The sequence below is a fragment of the Aulonocara sp. 'chitande type north' Nkhata Bay genome, linkage group LG9 (genome assembly GCF_057382095.1).
Source record: "Aulonocara sp. 'chitande type north' Nkhata Bay isolate Kocher_YH1m ecotype deep benthic linkage group LG9, A_spYH_male_GT1.1, whole genome shotgun sequence".
NCBI classification, from domain to species: domain Eukaryota; kingdom Metazoa; phylum Chordata; class Actinopteri; order Cichliformes; family Cichlidae; genus Aulonocara; species Aulonocara sp. 'chitande type north' Nkhata Bay.
Genome location: NC_141352.1, coordinates 26,330,053 through 26,350,927, shown reverse-complemented (window position 1 = coordinate 26,350,927; position 20,875 = coordinate 26,330,053). Strand labels below are relative to the sequence as shown.

The window sequence follows — 20,875 nt, the reverse complement described above, 5'->3', positions numbered from 1 at the left end:
TGAGCCTTTGTATTTTGAGCAAGAACTGTGTCCTCAAAACTCATTTAGCTTGTGTGCTGCTGGGTCAATATCTTTTGGGGCTTTAGTCGCATGCTGTGGTCAGCAAGGCCAAACAATCGAGAAAGCAGAGCTCTGCAAAGATTGTAAGAGATAGCGTGTGCTCTCTAACACCGGCCCAGTGCTATATGAGGACAAGTATGACAAGTAAGTGTCTTTTTCTTTTCTTCAGCTTTTCTCAGCAGAAAGCTGGGGAATTATTCTCTTTATCTTTGGCCTTACTTGAAGAGATCATTTGCTGCTCACGACCCTGAAACATAAGCCAGTTGATCCACTTGTGGCTGCTACAGGAAAGAGGATAACAGAGGGAGGGAGAGGTGGCAAAGTCCCACAGCTCGTGTTTTGCACAGGATGTGTATAAAGAAACCATCTGGTCCCACCCCCAGAGGGAAGGCACCCCTACTCTCCTTCACGTTTGTCTACACACAGTAGAATCAGTCAAGGTAAGTGCCTTTTATTTCTATTGTATAAACCAAACACCCACAGGTCAAATTCATAGTCTTTTGTAAGCTGCTCAGTGCAGAGATTATTTTCCTTAAACAGCAATTACAACTCCACTCTGCCTTAATGATTTGAGAGGAAAGAATGGTCAACATTTTAGCCAGTAAATTACTTTTTTTTTCTCTTCCAGATGAGCATCCTATTTGCTGTTGTCCTGTTATTGTACTGCAGATGCAAAGCCACAGGAACACAAGGTGGGTCAATACTTTTCTCATTGAGGATGCAATGAAAGTAAACCGTCTCATTATTCTTGCCGCTCAGAAATTCTCATTTAGATTGTAGCCCGGATCCCACCAGTTGTTTGCCAGTCAAAATTTGCTCTTGTCATCTGCTGCAGGCTGAGCCGCTCTCTCTTTTATATGCAGCGCAGCTCCAGACGCGATGGGACAGCAGGTGGACGTGCGTTCACTTCTGTGGGGCAATTTTTATTCTTTTCTCCTTTTTTTTGCAGTGTGTCACAATGATAAAAGCAAATGGGTTTGAATCAAATTTTAGGAAATACACTTATGTTAGTTGCCTTCACAGAAAGATATCCAGGATTTCTCTCGTCTGTGTAATCACTACTCATTCGCAGACAGTTGTGAGAGGATGGACTCCCCTCTAGTGTGTCTGAATGCTAAATATGAAGCTGCAGCAAACAGTCAGGTACATTAGCTCAGCGGTCCAACCGGTTTATGTCCGACAGTATTTTCAGGGGTCGTCCTTTAAAGTGTCGCGGCTAAATACAACAAAATAAAACCAGTACCACTACCAAAAAAAAGAAGATTTATTCATAACACATGGGAAAAGACCCAGGGAAACCTAGTTAACGATAAAAACAATAACAAAATAACGATAAAAACCAATAAAAAACATACATTTCACACCTGAGCCTCCACTCTCGCAGTCCGGTACCAAAAGACTCATGGACCGGTGGTTGGGGACCGCTGCATTAGCTCACTACGGATGAGGGAACCAATCGGCTAGTTAGCCGATTTATCCTTTGGGGGCAACAGTATTTTTTGTTTGGCTCATAAACTCTACTAGCCACCAGTATGCCCACCATGTGAAGTCCAACTGTTTCCAAATAGTTGTGGCTCTAAATAAAGCCATTGTTTCCATCTATCCACCCATTTCATTATGCATATCAAATTCAGGGCTGCAGGGGAGTTTGAATTTTTTTTTAAATTGCATTCTGACTTGTTTGTTTGTTTGGGGGGTTTATTTCAGTTCCATTTCAGTTAGTTTCCAGAGTGGATTTTCTTGTTTTAGTTTAGTTTTTATTGGTTTCGGTGTTAGTTTTTCAACTTTTGAATTATTATTACATGGTGGGAATATGTCAGTGGCATGACATCCTGTATCCACACAACAAAATGTTCTCAGGTGTGACTGATCAACAGAAAGTGCTACAAAACACCTGTTTGCTAGACTACAGTTATCTGCGTATTCATAAGCAGATATCAGTTTATAGAGATTCAGTTAGCTTAAACAGTTAAGATACCTCTGTAGTTTAAAAAAAAAAATCTATTTATGGACTACAATTTAGGAGGTATTGATGCATACAGATTTTTAGTGTGACTAAACTGATGACAAACAGCCAGCAGTGTGATTCTGATCATATATTGACTTGAAATGTAATTCACAAAGCCTGCATTTTTAACATGGGTCAAGTACAAACTATAGAATGTTTTTTAAGTTGTAAGAAAAGCGTTGCTAGGTGACTGACAAGGAAAAATGTGCATTGACAATTTGTGATTTTGTGCTATGAGAAACAGAGAGAGGAAAAATCTGATCGGCTAATCCCTTGACTTCCAAAATGTATCCAGTACAGAGCATAAAAATCTAAGTTTGCTTTTCTTCTGCGTACGGTGCATTCACATGATGGAATATTGGAGCCTCTTGCTAGTTTCTGTTCTCTTGCAGACCATTCACATCACAAATGTGAAAGTCAAGGGGTCAGGAGCTGTGGAGAGTGCCTGGCAGCAGGGCCACATTGTGCCTGGTGTACTTAGGAGGTGAATGGCCTCGGAAATACGCTGTGACTTCTTTTTTGGCGGGTTCACTGTTAACTGAACACCAAGTATATTTTTGGTCCACAAAAAGTTTTTCAGTACTCCAGATCTGTTCCTTTAACAGAGAGATGCTTAGTGGATATAGAAATCTCCAATTTATTTGAGTGGAGACCTTGAAAAGTTAGCAGTGGATGGGTTAAGTCCTAGTTTGCATTTTGTATTAAGATTGAATGCTATTACTGATTAATCCTAATAAAATTAAGTAATTACATATTTAATAACTTCAATTACAGTACTGTGTAAAAGTCTCAAGCCACACCTTATATCTTCATATGCTGCTTAGGAAATAGGTGCAAAATATAGAAGGCAAAAACAGAGTCTGTGCAATCTAAGGAACTTGAAGGTGAATATTTTTTTTAAAAATGGCTTCACGACAGCCACCCTTCAACTGAGAACATTTCTGATCAAGATTAAACTCAAGCGCCTCTCACAGGTGCTATGTCAGGTATTTGCTGCACTTTTTCCTATTTCGGAAGAACACAACTTTCATATAATCTTCATTTTGCTATAGCTATAGCGATAGCTGATGAAGCTATGGCTTTTTTAGGCCTGCCACTTCTTCTGTCCTCTATTTGTCCAGTTCTCCAGTTTCTTTGATTTTTTTATGGGCAGACTGCACACGATGCCAAAATATCGCATCTTTTCAGCTCATAGAATCAGCTTGTTGGTTCAAAAGTACTATTTTATGTCTATTAAATTGTGTTATCTCTTCCTATCTCTCTTTCTCTCAGTGTTTAATGGTTTAACAACTAAAAAAGATCCCTCTAAAAATGGTCAGATACAAGGACTGAACTGAAAATGAGTGAAAAAGGAGCCACTGTCCAAAGGAAAACTTAGCAAGACCTTCAGAAAGTCTGAAAAATTATAGCTCAAGACGCCTTTTAAAAACAACTGCATGAATGTCTGACTCCTTGGAAGCAAAAATATAAACTATTCGAGGGTGGTTCAAAACTTTTGCACAGTACTGTATATTTAGTACATCATATGTTGTCGTGTGCATGTTGTGTTGTATCAAACAGTGATGTAAGCGTGTGTTTTATAACAACAGTAAACCCTGTAAGCAAATTTTGAATATGGAACATCATATGTGTTCCATTTTAATGATGTTGTTGAAAGATGACGGGCTTTGTTTTTTGAGTTAAAAGAAACACACAGAGACACACACACACATTCACATCCTTTCTGTACTGCTTCCATTAACTGCAGCACTGACTTTGCCCTTTTTGCAGTCAGTGTTGATGTAAGGCGTTGAACTTAACTTAAACCTGTGTAAAGAATTTTCTAGAAGTGGGTCAGCACATATGGGAGCGCTGCGACACAGCTGGAGCCCTGCTAAAGAGGGGCTGTCCTTTTGATCACCTGGAGGACCCTAGAGGTTCCACTGTCCTTCTGAAAAACCAGAAGATCACCTTTCATCCTAAAGAACAAAGACATAAACGCTTGCACAGAGTAGTGACCCAGCTCCAGCCTCAGACTGTCCTGCTGCACCTCAGACCAGGTGGGTATAAATTACCAGTATAATTAATGCATTTTTAATTACATTAGTAATGTCACTTATTAGCTTTAGCAAACTGCACATAAAAGAGGGATGTAGCCAATGTCATTAGTTTGTGTAATGCAATTTTTTAAGCACTTAGCCTTAATCGTGATAACATCACGGGAAGGAAAGGACACTACATGTATTGTATCATGGTGACAATGCAAAGTCAAGTGAATAAGGCCCGAGCCACACAGCCCTAAAGACCAGTCTGCAGCCAATTTGCAACCACTGGTTGCTGGGGTGGCAGCAAGGTGGTGCGGTGATTAGGACTGTTGTTCTCTCTGAGTACTCCAGCTTCCTGCCACAGTCCAAAGACATTTGATTAGATTAACTAGTAATTCTAAATTGCCCATAGGTGTTAATGTGAGTGTCTTTATGTGTTAGCCCTGCCTCTCACCCTCTTGCGCTATGGTAGCTGGGTTAGGCTCCAGCCTGGTAGCAGAGAGGATAAGCGGAAATAATGGATGGTGGATCAGAGTGGATTGATATTTGCTAGGGAAAAATGTGTATTGGCCAAAAAATTGCAATTGCTTGAGTCACTAGCAGATTACTAGTTTGCTTACTTGTCTAAAAATACTTTTTATAAGCAGTACTGAAACTCTGAACAGTGAGACATAAAATGCATTGCTTTTAAAGTTCCACCTGGTGAAATGTGTTGGCTTCAGCACTGACGCATAAGTTGCATTTTGAAACTGAACTCTCTCCATTTCTAGTCTGTGTTACTCCTTCTCAAGTTTTTAATATCACTCAGCTAGCAATTAACAAGTGTTTGAAGACAAGTCAAGGTGTTCCATGTAGACATAACGGATGACTGTGGCAATCTGCTAGTGACCAAAGTAGTCTGGAGATTTTTGGTGCAGCTCTCTCCTTGTGACTGATTTCACCTAATGACAGCTTTCCTTCAAGCTTTCCTGTTCATCTTATGAAACTAAAGCCATCGTAAGTCAGTCAAAATAAAAAAAAAATACCTTTAGAAGCAATGACCAAATCAGGTTTACAGGGTTTTGTGCACAACCTTGGCTGAGTAATGAGGAGACCAAAAACACCCAGCGACACCCACACACAAAAGAAACCATGAACCACAAAATCTTTTTGTATCAACTGCATAAAATATCAAATGTAAAAGTAGAAACCTTCCACAAATATCAGAATCAGCCTGAAACAGTGTGTGATGTGTGCACACTTCCAAATAGTACCGAGCTACTTTTATAGCTGTGGTGTGTTTTGCAGTAGAATTTCCACATTTCACATCTATAGGAGAACCCCAGAGCTTTGAGGTGAAGTTCAAACAGGTGAAGGACTACCTCATAGACCTGTACTACCTGATGGATCTGTCTTTTTCCATGGAGGATGACCTGATGAATGTTAAAAAGTTGGGGGCTGACCTCATGAAAGAAATGAAGAATATCACCAGTGACTTCAGATTGGGTCTGTTTGCCTCAGTTTCCTTATCATATGAAATTTAGGTCAATGCAATTTTCTTATAACTTTTTATATCTGTATATTCATTTTTTTTTTTTGAATACCCTTGTGCCCCATTTACATAGTTATACACCTGGGAGCTGCCCAGTATAATCATAATCTTACTACTGACCACTGAGCAGCACTGCTGGAGTGATTGGGAATTAGGTGCTTTGCTCAAGGACAACTGGTAGCTTTTGGGAGACAGGAAACCATTAGTTATCTTACTTCCCCCCCACCCCCACCCCAACCTTTTTTTTTTCATTCACTTCTCACAGCACACAGTACTTCTTATTTTCCTTTGTTCCTTTCCACTTCCACTTCCAAAAGGTTTTGTTGCATTTGTGGGAAAGACAGTGATTCTATACATCAACACTGCAAAGGACATGCTCCGAAATCCCTGTAAAAGGACTTAGCCCTGGCCCTGCACCCCTCCCTTCACCTACCACAACATCCTAAGCCTCACCACCAACGGAAGCCTCTTCACAGAGCTGGTAGGGGGGCAACGGATCTCCAGTAACCTGGATTCACCAGAGGTTGGGTTGAATGACCTGATGCAGGCCACCATGTGTGAGGTAATGTGAGAAAGCCCAGCAGGGAGCTCGACTGCAATACAGATATTGTTGCTTTTGTTTGAGTGGGTGTTATGTGGAGGAAGTGGAAAGACTGCAGACAATAGATGAAAGGGCTATTACAGAATACTAAGCTTCCTTTGGGAAACTGCATCGCTCAGTTTTGGGTGTATCTTAGACTCACAAGCTCTTAAACATGAAAATTTGATTTCTATAATTGAATTTCACAGGTTTTTGATCTAAGCCCTAAACTTGAAGGCACAAAGTATTACTCATTCACAGTTATTTGATTACATAGAAAAGCAGGAAGGTAATTCTTTTCTAGAAGTCTGTCAGAAACACTTAGGTCGTGGTCGCTGTGTTCAATTTTCTGCCAATCGGTAATTTATTGACTAAATGTTCTTCACTTGCAGCGGCAGATTGGCTGGAGAAACGTGACCCGTCTGCTGGTGTTCTCCACGGATGCTGTTTTCCACGTTGCTGGAGATGGAAAATTATCCTGCATTGTGCTTCCAAATGATGGGAAGTGTCACTTGCTACAAATATATACATTTTTTAGAAGAACTTTAATTTTTTTTTTTTACTAAAGAAAAAAAGTTCAAGCTTAAATGGTGTTTTCATTATAGGTCTATTATAGTTGGACTTACACTGAAATGGGCCAAACATTGAAAATCATTGCAGAATTAATGTTTTATTTAATGGTTTTAGGATTCCTAGTTCAAACCTGTCAGCTGTATGGGACTTGCATGTTCTCCCTGTGCATGCATTGGGTCCCTCCAGGTATTCCAGCTTCCTCTCACAGTCCAGAGACATGCATGTCAGGTTAATTGGTGATTCTAAATTGGCCATAGGGCTGAGTGACTGTCTGTCTCCCTGTATTAGTCCTGTTACAGACTCACCCATTATCAGTTGGGATAGGCTCTAGCCCCCTGTTAAAAAAAACCACGGATGCATAAATCAACAATATGTCTATGTTACTTCAGTGTGCTACAGCAGACCATGGATAATATTTTTTAGCCCATGAAAAACACAAGCACTCTCATGGTGTGATCTGTTAGATGTGTAGTGCTACAGTAAAAGTGTGTTCTCCTCTGTCACTGGACTCTATAGACAGGTACACCAATCCAAATTACTGAATTCAGGTGTTCCAATACCTTCGATGGCCTCTGGTGGAAAGGCGATTATATGTTGTAGTATTTCAGGAGTTGGGCTCAGTCCCTTAGATCTAAATAAAGGAACTTTTAATGTGTCAACATAACAAGACATTTAGGACTGTTTCATGCTCCCAACTTTTTGGGAACAGTTTGGTGAGGGCGCCTTCGTGCTCCCACATGATCGCGTACCAGTGCACAAAGCTAGGTCCATAAAGACATAGATAAGTGAGCGGGTGTGAAAGAACGTGACTGGCCTGCATAGAGTCCTGACCTCAACCTTATAAAACACCTTTTAGATGAATTAGACCAGAAACTGCAAACCAGGTCTGGGAAGATGGTTAAACATTCCCATAAACACACTTGTAAACCTTGTGGAAAGCCTTACCAGAAGAGCCGAAGCTGTTATATCTCCGATGGGTAATCCATATTAAACCCTGTGGATTAAGAATGGGATGTTTAGCACCTCGAGGTGACTGCTGTTGTGATTTGGCGCTTTATAAATAAAATTGAATTGGACTGAATGTTACAGAGGCAGACAAGCAGATACTTTTGAGATTACAGATAGATAGATAGATAGATAGATAGATAGATAGATAGATAGATAGATAGATAGATAGATAGATAGATAGATAGATAGATAGATAGATAGATAGATAGATAGATAGATAGATAGATAGATAGATAGATAGTGCTACTTCTGCTACTTCTAGCAAACATAGCATTTCAGAGCAATGCAAATTACTTTTAGATCCATTTTCACTAAAAAGGCTTTTATAGACCCAAAATATACACCAGCAACAAAAGACAAATATTTTTCATGAATTAATAAAGACCTTGCAAGAACTAAAAGGAGTGTAAATATCAGATTTCTATCCTTTTATTGCTCTACAACACAGTTTAATAGGGTAATAATGCTGCTCGTTGTCTACTGGGATTGTCTGTCAGTTTCTTTTCAAACTCATCTCACTTGTTGAGAAAACGGATTAATCCTGCCTTGTGAAATCCCACAGTTATACTCACAGGTAAAAACCGAAGCTTTACCTTGCCAGAATGAGCCATCATAGAGGTATATGTGTTTTCACTTACTTTCATGCATGCTTGGGTGACTGTGGTCCCAAGGAGCATACAGTGTTTATCCTATGGACCAGATATTGCAACGCGTGCTAAATTGATTCCCGTCTGCAGTGAAATAGAGGTCCAGGCAGCTGCAGAGAAAGTCAAAGACAGTGATTTAAAGGTCAGAATCAACAGCACAGTTCCCTGGGTAGAGAAGATGCTGACAGGCACACCCTGATGGGAAACAGCTGGAGTGTTTGTGGAGTAATTCAAACCAAAGCTTTCATCTCTTAATCTCACCCGGGTTGTGTATAGAAGGCTGGGTGGGTGTGTGCTGTGCAGGTGCTCAAAGAGCATGCACGCCTGGATGTGTGCTTGTGAGTGTAATTCTTTATACGCGTGTATTAAACATCCATATAGGTGTCTCGTTAGGTTCATGAGACTGTTAGTGTCCTGACCTCATTCCAGTCCAGACACTTGACAGGTGGAGTGAATATGGATGCATTATTAATCTATTTCTGTCTGAATGCATGGCCACCCAAGGCTGAAAATGGATGTGCAAGATACGGGCGTCACTCCTCTTTGAATGGGACTTATTTATCTATTTGGAGGGAATGGAAAGTCTGTTACGGTGAGTGAATGAAATGAGCAATAGAAAGAGTTGTTAGATGGGAGGGAAAGAGGGAGGACAGCAATAGAAGGAAGAGGTAGAGCATGCTTAACTACTTATTACACATATATATTCTGGCCTGACTGTTATGCATTGCAATTTGCATCTGCCCTGATTCCACTGTGACAGGACCATCCTTCGGTGGCTCAGATTGCTGAAACACTGAGACAGAAGAACGTCCAGATCATCTTTGCTGTCACTGAAAAAGTCGCACCCTTGTATAAGGTATAGCAGGGCCTATCTGCAATAATTTATCATTTATTTGCTTGTGTTTATTTTGATGCTTTGCCGTTTGAGTTTTTATCTAAAGCTGACTGTAGACTGTAGCCCATATAAAAGATGGAAGTATCCACCATGACATCACCCAATGATTAATGGACTACATTTCGGAAGCCTCGAGTGTGGCATTTCTTCTGTCTACATGTTGTTTTATTGGACCCAGAAATTATCATATTTGCATTGATTAGCTAATGCTAGCTAGCTTGGATAACACTCCATGACAGTTTTCAAAGGATATTCTGCAGTCACATGAAAAACTAAATGACTCAATAGGTTTTGTAGCTTGGAACAATACCTTTAGCAACAATAACCTGAAGCAATGATTTTCTGTACGACTTTATCAGTCTTTCACATTGTTTTGGAGGAATATTAGCCCACTGTTCTTCATAGCTTTTTCATTGAGGTTTGTTGGCATTTCTTTATGCACAGCTCTCTTAAGGTCTGACTTCAGCATAACAATGTGGTTGAGGTTTGGACTTTAACCGGACCATTAAAACACCTTGATTATTTTCTTTTTCAATCATTCTGTTGTAAATTTGCTGCTCTGCTGCAATGACCCCAATGACCCATGACCTGCTGCCATGATCCCAGTTTCAGTCCAGCTTTAGCTGTCAGACAGATGGCCTCATAATTGACTCCAGGATACTTTGGTATACCAAGGAGTTAATGGTTGCTTTAATGATTGCCAGGTGCCCTGGTCCTGTGGCTGTAAAACAAGCTCAAATTATCATCCCTCCACCACCCTTCTGATAGTTGATATGAGGTGTTTGTGCTGAAGTTTCATGTTTGATTATCTCCAAACATGACAGTGTGCATTATGGCCAAATATTTCCACTTCTTTTCATCCATCCAAAGGACATTTTTCCAGAAGTTTTGTGTTTTGTTCAGAAGCAACATGGCAACTTAAGCCAAGCTGCCATGTTGTTTTCTAAAGAGAAGAGGAAATCCCCTCCAAACAAGTCATTTTTGGAGGCTTGTAGAGTCTAAAATGTAGCTCTTGAGGGGTTTTTCTGAGCATTGAAATGTCTGACCACGGGGTGAACTTGCTAGGATGCCCACTCCTGGAAAGACTGATAACTGTCTTGAATGTTTTGAATGCCTTGACGTTAGATAACATACTCTTTTACCATGCATAACTTTAAATCTTACTCAGTTTAGTTTGATTTGTATAGCTGTATTAAACGGGAAAACCAACTATTGTACTATTTTACTATTTATTTCTACTATTTGCTGTAAAAATGTTTACGTTTTAAGCTTCCCTGTTCCCTTCGATGCCAACTGAGTAAAATTATGTAGCAGTTTCTGGAAAATCTATAATTTTTTAACCACTTGCACTGCACTTTTGCCAAAAACCTTCACCACATTGCATTTTCACTGGTTACCTTTTATATTAAAGACCTAAAAAAACAACAACAAAAAAACAATGTGCATTATTGTAGAACTGTTTTCCACTGTGCATTTGGTGCTCCAGTAAATATTAACTGCAACTCTCAGTTGCTAAAGTAAACCAAACTACTCAAGTGCATTATAATGAAGATAGATGAGACTCATTGCAAGGGTTTCACTATCAGTTCTCTATTTTCTGCACATGGAGTGCTGGTGCCTAATCAAGGACCAATACCACCTATTTCCACTTAAAAGCAAAAAGCTATGAAAAACTTTACTGATGATTTGCCTGCAAATGGACCCTAACCTTAAGAACACAGTCAACATCTATAACACACAGGAATGAGTTGTTCTACATTGCCAGTTCACTGTTGTTCTGAATCTTTATGCTATATGTTGGTAAATCCAGAATTAAAGTTAATCTTTACCTTGATCCATCAGAGGGGGTTATTTTCACCATAACTATGCAAGCCCCTGTGCTCTGACACTACGTTCCACAGCCCTTAAGTAAGTCATCTGCTTGGCAGCCATCCTTGTTATAGCTCCAGGCACGCCTCCTGTCTAAATGAAAGGTTCCACATCTTTAATTTAATTGCATAGCTGGTTCATTCAAAACCAGTCAAAGAATTGACTTTTTCTATAAATTAATGAATAACTAAAGCCATCCTTCCACACACAGTTTATGTGATACACATTTGAATTAGCTGTAGTTCAGTCCAGAGATTTGACATGTTTGTATCTGTCAGAGCACTTGAACAAATGCCATGATCATTCCCATTATGAATACAGTAAGTCATGAAAAATGCATACTTGCCTGCTTCTCTGTTATAACTATCGTGAACCTCTGGCATGCATCAGTGCAACAACACGACAGGCTCATATGTTAGTTTAGCTCGTGGAAGGGCAAAGGTTGTACGCCACCGTCTTTACTTATCAACTCTTATAATCTCTCTGAAACATTTGGTTCGTTTTTTGCTTGTCCAGCTGGAAGACTTTGAATAAATGCATAAGCATTAATTTGACATTAAAGATGCCGTTGGGAAGAAGATACTTCTTCGGGAAGAAGCATCTTCCCAAAATGTGAGCTCAGAATGCTGTCCAACAACTCCCACAACATCCTGCAGATAATTGTTGAAGCATATAGTGTAAGTGAACCACAAACTCCCTTCCTACAGAGGTCATTAGCCTCATGTGTATAGCTTGCTGACACCACCTCATCTTTGAGAGGTTAACTGCTTTACTGGCTATAGGCACTGACCTCTGAGGTTGTTATGGAGCACAGCAAGTTTCCACCGGGCTAGCACATCTCCTATACTCCCACTGTAATGACCACAGGCCGAGGCATGGAGAACAGGGGAGGAGATGCTCCAACATCTCTGTAGATGACGAGGTGAGTAGCTGCATGTAGCCGCGGCTCTGTGTGTGGTAAATTGTGTGAGTGATTCTGTTAGCATGCGGCCATCCTCGGTTGAAGCGATGGTAATGCTGATTATGATTACCTCATTAGTGGAGGATTATAATGGTGCTCAAGGAATTCTCACCCCCCTCTAGGTGAGCTTTAATGTAAGAATCACAGCACCTCTGTGTGTGGCTGCTTCACAAAGACCATGCCGCTTTATTATTAAGCCCCAAGGCTATAGTGAAGAGGTTGAGGTCCTGCTGAGCCCCATATGTGAGTGTTCATGTCAAAAGGACAGGGTCCCACACAGTCCTTCATGTAGCCATGGCAACAGGACTTTGGAGTGTGGCGCATGCAGATAGGTGAAGTGGCTTGACGGCATCAATTTGGCTAACAAGTTTAATTCCAGGTTATTAAGGGGGGAAACAGGCTGATGTGTGTTCCTGTGTTGCAGGTGTAAAGCAGGGAGAGCCGGGACATTTTCTGAATGTGAGCAAGAGGAGTCGGGCACAGCAGTTGACTCACACCTTTGTCGCCGTGATAATGCATCTGAAGTGTGCAGTGGGCACAGAAAGTGCATTTGCGGGAGGTGTGTTTGTCAAAAGAGCAGCAAAAAGCCCAGCCATGTGTACTATGGGGAGCTGTGTGAGTGCAGTGATTTCAGCTGTGATCAGTACCGAGGACTACAATGTGGAGGTATAGTAGCAGGAACACATCTACAAAAAAATAACAGGAGGCCAGTATGTCTTTTTTAAAATTGTTTGTTCTACTGTCCCAGGGCGCGGCAGGTGTGTGTGGGGGGAGTGTTTGTGTTCCCCAGCATTCAGGGGCCGAGCTTACGAGTGTCTGTCTCAGGATGGACAGATTTGTGGAGGCAGCCACTGCGGCACCTGCATTTGCCATGACAAGCGCTTCCAGGGCCCGACCTGTGAGCTTTGCCCTTCTTGTCCCAGCATCTGTAACTTGCACCACTACTACGACCTTTAAAGTTCAGGGCACAATTAAGAAAACATGAAAATGAAAGATTCTGCCACACTCTTTTTTAAAAGCTGACATTTTCATAATCATGAATATGTCGAGTAACGTTAGTCACTTGCTACTTTCCAAGGTTGCTGCCTTTGCAATACAAGAAATGAAGTGCATGTCGGTTTGTATGCAGCCTACTAACACATTTTCACTTTTGATTATGGTTCTTTTCACAGAGAATGTGTATCATGCAGGGCCTTCTCAGTGGGCTTGAGTCCAAATGAGTGCAAGATGAAGTGTGCCCACCTGAACCTCGCCTTGGTAGGTCAGACTGGTGTCTTAGTAACAGTGGCTTTCTCCCCAGGCCTTTGCAGGTGAATGGAAGTGGACTCAGAAGGCTGTATAGTGCATTTTTGGGTGAGGACCCTAGGAAGAGAAAAGTCTTTCTATATAGCTTGCAAACGAGGTAAGCAGAGCCAAATGCTCAATTTTTTTATGACTACACCAGTATATCAACATTAGATGAAGAAATTCTGTCAGTTGTAGCAGCTCCAGGGAATTGTTTTATGCAAAAACACATTTTATTATAGTAATAAGGGAAAGGCAGGGCACCAACAGAGATATAGATTAAACCTCTTTAATGCGCCTTATTGGCTGATGGTGGCATAAATGCAAATCACGTCTGTAGAATTCTTTAGGACTTTGTATTCTGCAGTCTGCCCTTTGTAAGTTGGTTAATGATGCCACAGTGAGATTGTACAAGCACATTAATTTTATCTGAAATTCACAAACACGCAGTCTATGGCTGCTAAAGCGCTGTGGCTTCTTCTTGTCTTTCAAGAGTGCCCACCGGGGCCGAATGTGATCCTGATTACCACAGTGCTTTCAGGCTCTGTTGTGGTGCTGGGTGTGGCTTTGTTGCTGCTATGGAAACTACTCACCAGCATCCATGACCACAGGGAGTTTGCCCGCTTTCAGAGAGCGCTGGAGCAGAGACGCTGGAACAGGGTGAGCCCCTGCCCAAACAAATCCTTCAGTCTGTCACAGACTGCACAATAAATGCAGGAGTTTGTCTAGGGAACACCAGTACAGAGACCTATCAACAGTTAACACAATAAAGTGGGGTAAATTCAATACCAAGGCAATAGGAAATTCAGCAATAGCAAACAGAAATGTATGACTACATTAAAAGTAAAACATTCATTCACCTACACCTCCAGTCAATCAATAGGAAAGTAAATCAAATACCGAATAACAGTCATGTCGTGACACTTGTTTTGTTGTGTTGCAGAAGGACAACACCATCTACAAAAGGGCCATCATGACAGTTGTCAACTGGAAATATAAAGAGAACTGATAGCAGCCGTGGAAGGAGATCAACTTTTCAATCAGGATCCCCGTCGTGAAGCACAATGAAACAACATCCTTCCCCCTGAACTGTTGTCAACAGATGGGACCAACTTGTCTGTGTGGGTTGGTGGGGGGGCTGAGGGTGAGGGTGAGGTGGATGTTGACGCTGATGTCTAACTTACTCGCCTTTGATCTCAAACACGCAACCTTGGACTGCATGTCTTCAATCCTTCACTGCATGCACGGCACGCACACATATTCAAAGAGCATCTCCCTTCCATCATAAGCGGCTTCTTATATACAAGCTTGCTGTCCGTGGGATATATGCAAAGTTATGCCCTCACATTTTGAAATTCCACAAAGGCTAATTACATATAGCTGAATATTTTGTTGGGGCATGCATATGTGTTTGGGGGGGGGGTTCCCATTTATGCTGATGGCTGGCTCAGCTGTGTAACTCGGGGCTCAGGAGGCGAGAGATTGTGAGGTGAGCATCCTGCATTCTGCGTTGCAATTCCAGCAGAAGCACAGGTCTTTGCGCAGGTCTCCACTGCCCTCTAGATGAGAGGAAAAGAAAGTGTCACTACGCAGGAAAAGATGGAAGGTGCTTCGAGTCACTGTAGCTATAGAAGATGACATTTTTGACACCAGTGCAAAATCCTGACTCTTGGGATTTTTTTTTTTTGTACTCCAGCATACCTGTGCATTTGTTAAACAGATATAGAGACAGATATGCTGCACAACTTTAAATGTGCAGCTAGTGTATGTGCCAACCACTTAACCGGTGCACTGGGCTGAATCGTGTAAACGCAGAGAAACAATGGGATGTTCAGATCTAAATGGATATTAGGGTTTTTTTTCCACTGCCTACAGATGGCTGCTGATGACCTTGCTGGGAGAGTTGAGCAAAGCAATATTCATCAAAGTGATGCCTCCCCTCCACTCCCAGAGTCACTGGGCAGGCGTGCATGCAGCTTTAACAACTAGTGGGGGTAGTGGGAGGTGGGAAGCGGCGGCGGCAGCAGCAGCAGTGGTGGTGGTGTTGAAGCAGCACAGAAAATGACTCCATATGCTTCCACTATACTATGCAGCATTCTCTTTGGACGGTGTCTGATCATGAAAAATGTGCAGTGCAGATACCAGAGCATCAGAAAAGGAAGGAAAAAGGAAGCAGGAGCAGCCCTGCCCTGCGACAAAACTAGTGGAGGGGCAGAGGGCGGTGGAGGGAGGTGACCAGCCCAGGAGACAGTTATGTAACAAATACTGCAGCTATGTTATGAAAAAAAAATGTATCTGATTATTTGCTGTTCAGTAAGTGGCTCTAATAAGTTTTGCCCTTTGACTCCGTCTGTGTTTAAAAGCCTATTTAAATCCTATTATTTGCACACTACCGTAATAAATTCGCATTAATGCATGACAACATTTTTCCTATTATTATTATTATTGTTACTTATGTTGTTGTTATTCGTGGGTGGGCGGGGTTACTAGTGAGCTCATCCTCCCCGAGTTCTCCACAGGTGATTGGTGGCTTTTACCGTCCAATCACAATCCGCCTGTAAAGTGGTTTGGTGGTCACTTTGGATCGTTTTTGGGTTGTTTTTTTTTTTTGGATCGAAGTAACCTGAGCTAACTAACCAAGTTTTTCGTCAGCGACAGGACAGCTCCTCCTTTACCCTTGCGTTGGCTTCCAATGACCTCTCTTTTTGCATCAACGGCATTTGCATATACATAAAAAGAAACTGAATATCCTTCTTTTTTTTTTCTCTCTCTGAGGCGTCCTAGAAGGGAGCTAACAAGCGTTAGCATTAGGCTAGCATGACAGCCAGAAGAACAACTGCCACCATCACCATCCTCCTCCTCCCCTGTGGGTTTGCTGGCACCGGGTAAGTTGCGAGTCAAGCTCAAGCTTGTTTTCCCCGTGTTGTATCCTTGGGAAGCGAAAGTTGTGGCTTTAAAGTCACTTGCGAGCTCAAATGAAACTGTTGGTGGCTGTCCGCAAACTGTTAGCTGGCTAGTAAATGGCGCAGGGTCAGGGTAACTGGGCTAAGCTAGCGTTAAGCTAGCATCTCTATCGCTCTTCTTTGTGCAAGCAGCTGTGTCTGGTCTTGAGAACTGAACGAATTAAAAAGCCTTCGAAAACTCATTTTTGGGGGGGTCGAAGCGGTGCCCAATTGCTTGTCATTTGCTAAAACGATACCTTACAGCTTTTTTGCTGTCGTGTCCTGTTCTGTTTACCCATCTGTTCCACCATATATGGCTTACTCTACTGTGTACTCTATTGCAGGAGCAAAACTTGCTGTGTGTGCTTCAAAACAGTCCAAAGCCAATGGATATGGGAAAATTCATTCGTACAAACATTTACTTGGCAGCGTTAGTGTATACGTAGATAGCAGATGTAGAAATTGTCGACGTTTTCTCCATTGTAAACCTGCATACAGAGTTAAAGAGTCCTATAGAGAAAATAACCTCACAGCAGATGCCGAGATGTCTTCTGGGCTTAGAATTTATATTTGTTTCCAGTAATAACTTCCAGTAATAATGATGTTTATAAGCACTTCTTCTTTTTTGACTCATTTTGTTTCACAGGCCTCCATTATGGTCTACAGATGTCAGCCTATGTCTCCCAAATGGATGACGATTATTGTGACCAAAATCTTCGCCTGGATCTTGTATTCATCGCCACAAAAATTTTCACCCATCTCTTCAGGTTATTTGCGTTTCTTCTTATTTTCAGTGATTTTGATGAAGACTGTAACGGGAGGGTAGCTGGTTTCCATGGTTTTCTTCCACTTATCCAATTCAGGATCGTAGTAGGGCTGGGGCCTATCCGGTTGTTCAGTGATGACGCGACGAATCCTACTTCCGGGCCTAAAGTAGTCTGCGTTTAATATGGCTTTTATGTTGTTAACATGTTTAATGTTATGTATTTTCTTCGATTTAATCTCAAAAAGCTCCTAAAACAGTCAGTGATCACTGTTGACCTCCCTCGCTTTTATTACCGCTAATCATTTATTTAAGCTCAGTTTTTAAAACCTTAGGATGTAACTACAGCCCAGCCCATGCAGCAGTATATGAATGACTAACCTCGTATTGTGGATGGATTATCTCAGTTGTTCTCCTGGCTGAAGTTTGGTCCTTTTACACCATCCTGCCATGCGATTACATTTGTTCCTGACCACCGAGAACACTCACGTTAACTTTTATCGAGTGGAAAAAAAGTTAGCTTGTTTATATTATGCTAACATAGCTGTGTCGCTAGCGGTCACGTAGCACATCATTATATACCAGCTAGCCCAACTTCAGTAACCCTACAAACGTCACTGCTTTTTAGTTTTCTGTCTTCATTTATGCTGGAAGTGATAACAGAGCTGTACGTTTTAATTTGTTTCCAAAACCCCGCAGTCAGGACATGCTATATTGTATTTAGATAGAAGCTAGCGAGCTAACTCCCTGCTAACTTCTAACTCCGTTAAATGTCATAAATTCCGTTTTCATGGATGCCTGGATGTTAAACTCAATTGTTACACCTGGTAGAGCAGAACGCTGATCATTTTATTAAAGATGAAAGACTTTAGACAGTTTTTCAACTCTCAGTAATGCCATAGTGATCGTTTGATATATGGACCTGCAGCGGAGTTTAGGCCCAGACACGGCTAGTGACGTCAGACTTAACGACCGGATAGAGATTGATAGACCATGTGACTTTTGCGCATTGCATGCTGGGAACTCGTGGCAAAACAATCCAAGTACCGCGTCAAATGCAAGCATTTGCAGCACCGCAAAACGTTCATTCTCCGGTTCCAATACCTTCTTGCTTTGTCTTTGCTCCCCAAAAAAGGTATGTACAAAACGAAGGAGAACAATGCCGGTCCGTACAAAGACAGACTTGATGAAAAGTCAAAGAAAGATACGAGGAAAAAAAATCAAAGGAGTGAAAGGGTTAGACCCGTACGAGCACACAGAGTGGACAAAATACGTTCGCGTGCTGCCCAACTTTCACCACGCTAATTATACGGTTCTTGGAGTGAGTGCATACACTCATGAAGTTTAGTAACTTCAGGTCACTGCAACAAGCCCAGGTACAGTTTACCGACGGATGGGTACAGGAACTTGAAATGCACCGTGTAGAACGAAAGACCATCGTACGAACAAATGTAAGTTTACCAGTCTCACAAATCGTCTTCATAAATACACATTCGTTAACAGTTTATTAATGGGAACTTTGAGCTAAACTGTAATTAATTAGTAGTGGAAATAATTTCTGGTACGCATTACAGAAATGTAGCAGTGACAATAATATTGTATGCTGTAATCGTACTGGGCAATTAGTGATACAAAAAAACTGTTTTATCCTGTGAATAAAGTATATGTTTTTGTCAATGTACCATAATAACAGAAGCGAAACACAATATTGTGTCAGGACAATTCACTATTTATGCACAATAAACAAAGGAGCATAGCGCGACAATTTCTGTTCAGCACCAGACTTGCTTGTAAACTATATCACCAATTATGTTAAGAAAAATGACGTATTAACTACAACAAAACACTAACCTTTGTGGGAATGCTTGGAGCAGACTAACCTGTGAGCTGGAGTGTTCTGGGACGTTATATTTGGTCTTTGAATGGCTGCAATCCAGGCCATCCGTCGCCTCTTTGTTACTTCGGAAACATGGCTTGAACAATTTCTCTTCAACGATGTAATCCGATAACAACCGATCTCTTTACCCGTCGGCTTCCCGTGGCTGACATGCGACCGGCTATTGCAGTTAATAATACAACAGCTTCTTGCCATTTTTTTTTTTTGCTTCTTTTATCGCTGTGTAACAGATTTCAATTGAAAGCCTGTGTGCGCTAGTACCTCTTGCCACGACTTCCCAGAATCCTTTGCGGTGTTACCCCTGAATGACGTCACATTTTCAATCTCTATTCCAGTTGTCAATGGGCAAGAGGTGGGGTACAACTCTGGACAGGATGCCAATCTGTCACAGGGCTAACACAAAGAGACATAGATTCACATTTATGATGAATTTAGACTCACCGCTTAATCTAACATCGATTTCGCTAGTAGCAGGTCTGAGATTTATGGATTTGAAGGCCTTGGTGAGGACTGGCAGTGGCCCCAGGTCAGACAGATCCTTGTGTACTAATGAGGGGTGTGAGAACTGGGAAAAGTGGGGAGGAGGGTGAGGCATAAAAATAAGAACAAACAGGCTGCAGTGCAGGAATGATCAAGGAAATCAAGGAAATGGAACAAGCCAATGTATCTGTAGAGAGAGACCAGGCATGTACAGGGAAAAGATGCAAACTTAACACAAAAAGGCCCTAGCTGGTCTGTGCGTTCAACCCTATCTATTGTGCCTCCTCCTAATATCTGTATTAATGCTGTAGTTTTTAATGTATTGAGTCTTTGTGTATAATAGTGCATGTTTGCATGCCGAGAAATCATCTTGGAGCAGTAATATTAAAAGTAAAAAGTGCTGTGTTCATAAAGCCAGAAATATCCTTATTCAGGCTGCCTACTTTCTTGATCAACTATAAAAATGGAAAACAAGAATTCATGCAGCTAATGGCTTAATGGTCAAGAATGAAGAAGCTATTGCATTTAATTATTGTTCCATTAAATGAAACGGACCAGCAAATGTGCTGTGATAAAGATTTGCTGAAATGAACAAGTTTGGAAGTTGGTGGCTTCCCTGATTTATTTCAGCTCTCTGCAGTGAGAAATTGTGATGCTGATAATGATGCACCAATGAAAGTGAGAAATGTGTCATCTAACATTTGGTCAGATGTAAACTACATCTCAGAAGAACCAGTCAGGGTGGTAGGTTTACTTTTCTGCAGCATTTCCTGTACTGGCAACCACCAATGAGAAGATGAAGCTTCGGCGAGATGAAGCTACAGTTAATCACAGCAAATTGACACTTAAAAAATTAAAGCATTATATGCACCAGTGTATTTTTGTTTCTGTTGCCAAAAAAGGCATGAAACATTGTTGTGGTTAAAACGGCATGTATGTACCGATTAGAAAGAGTTATTGCTCTGGGGTACTTCTTATTCTTACTGGCCAGGCACCAAAAAGATGCACATTGTCAAATATGAAATACACAGTAAAGGTCACTTAGTAAAGTGATGCACTTGAAAAATGATATAAATAAGGGTGCTTCCTGGATTCAGATGTTGTTTTTTTTACATTGGGATGTAATCACTTTGTTAGATATACCTTTTCATTAGTGCTAACTCAATCCATTTAGGCATGTAAACATGGCCAACGCAACCTACTGAAGTTCAAACTGAGCATCAGAAAGGGGAAAGAAAGATGGTTTATGTAGCTTTGAACCTGGGATGTTGGTGCCAGATGGACTGGTCTGAGTAGTTCAGAAACTGCTGATGTACTGGGATTTTTCCACACACAACCGTCTCTAGGGTTTCA

General features: G+C 41.3%; 1 protein-coding gene and 1 pseudogene across 3 annotated transcripts in view; both read left to right on the top strand.

The window, feature by feature from the left end:
• The first annotated feature begins 1,146 nt into the window (after window positions 1–1,146).
• Window positions 1,147–13,389, top strand: LOC147322258 (integrin beta-1-like; annotated as a pseudogene).
• Window positions 13,390–15,735: 2,346 nt separating this feature from the next.
• Window positions 15,736–20,875, top strand: part of LOC147322257 (enhancer of polycomb homolog 1-like) — a 42,048-nt gene continuing 36,908 nt past the window's right edge. Inside the window, exons 1-3 of one of the 3 annotated variants that reach the window (XM_086306742.1) lie at window positions 15,736–15,753; window positions 16,216–16,325; window positions 17,029–17,149. The gene's annotated coding sequence lies outside the window, so the exon portion shown is untranslated. Of the gene's footprint in view, window positions 15,754–15,901; window positions 16,326–17,028; window positions 17,150–20,875 lie in introns of those variants that run through there. The other 2 variants (XM_086306741.1, XM_086306743.1) reach the window with 2 other exon arrangements.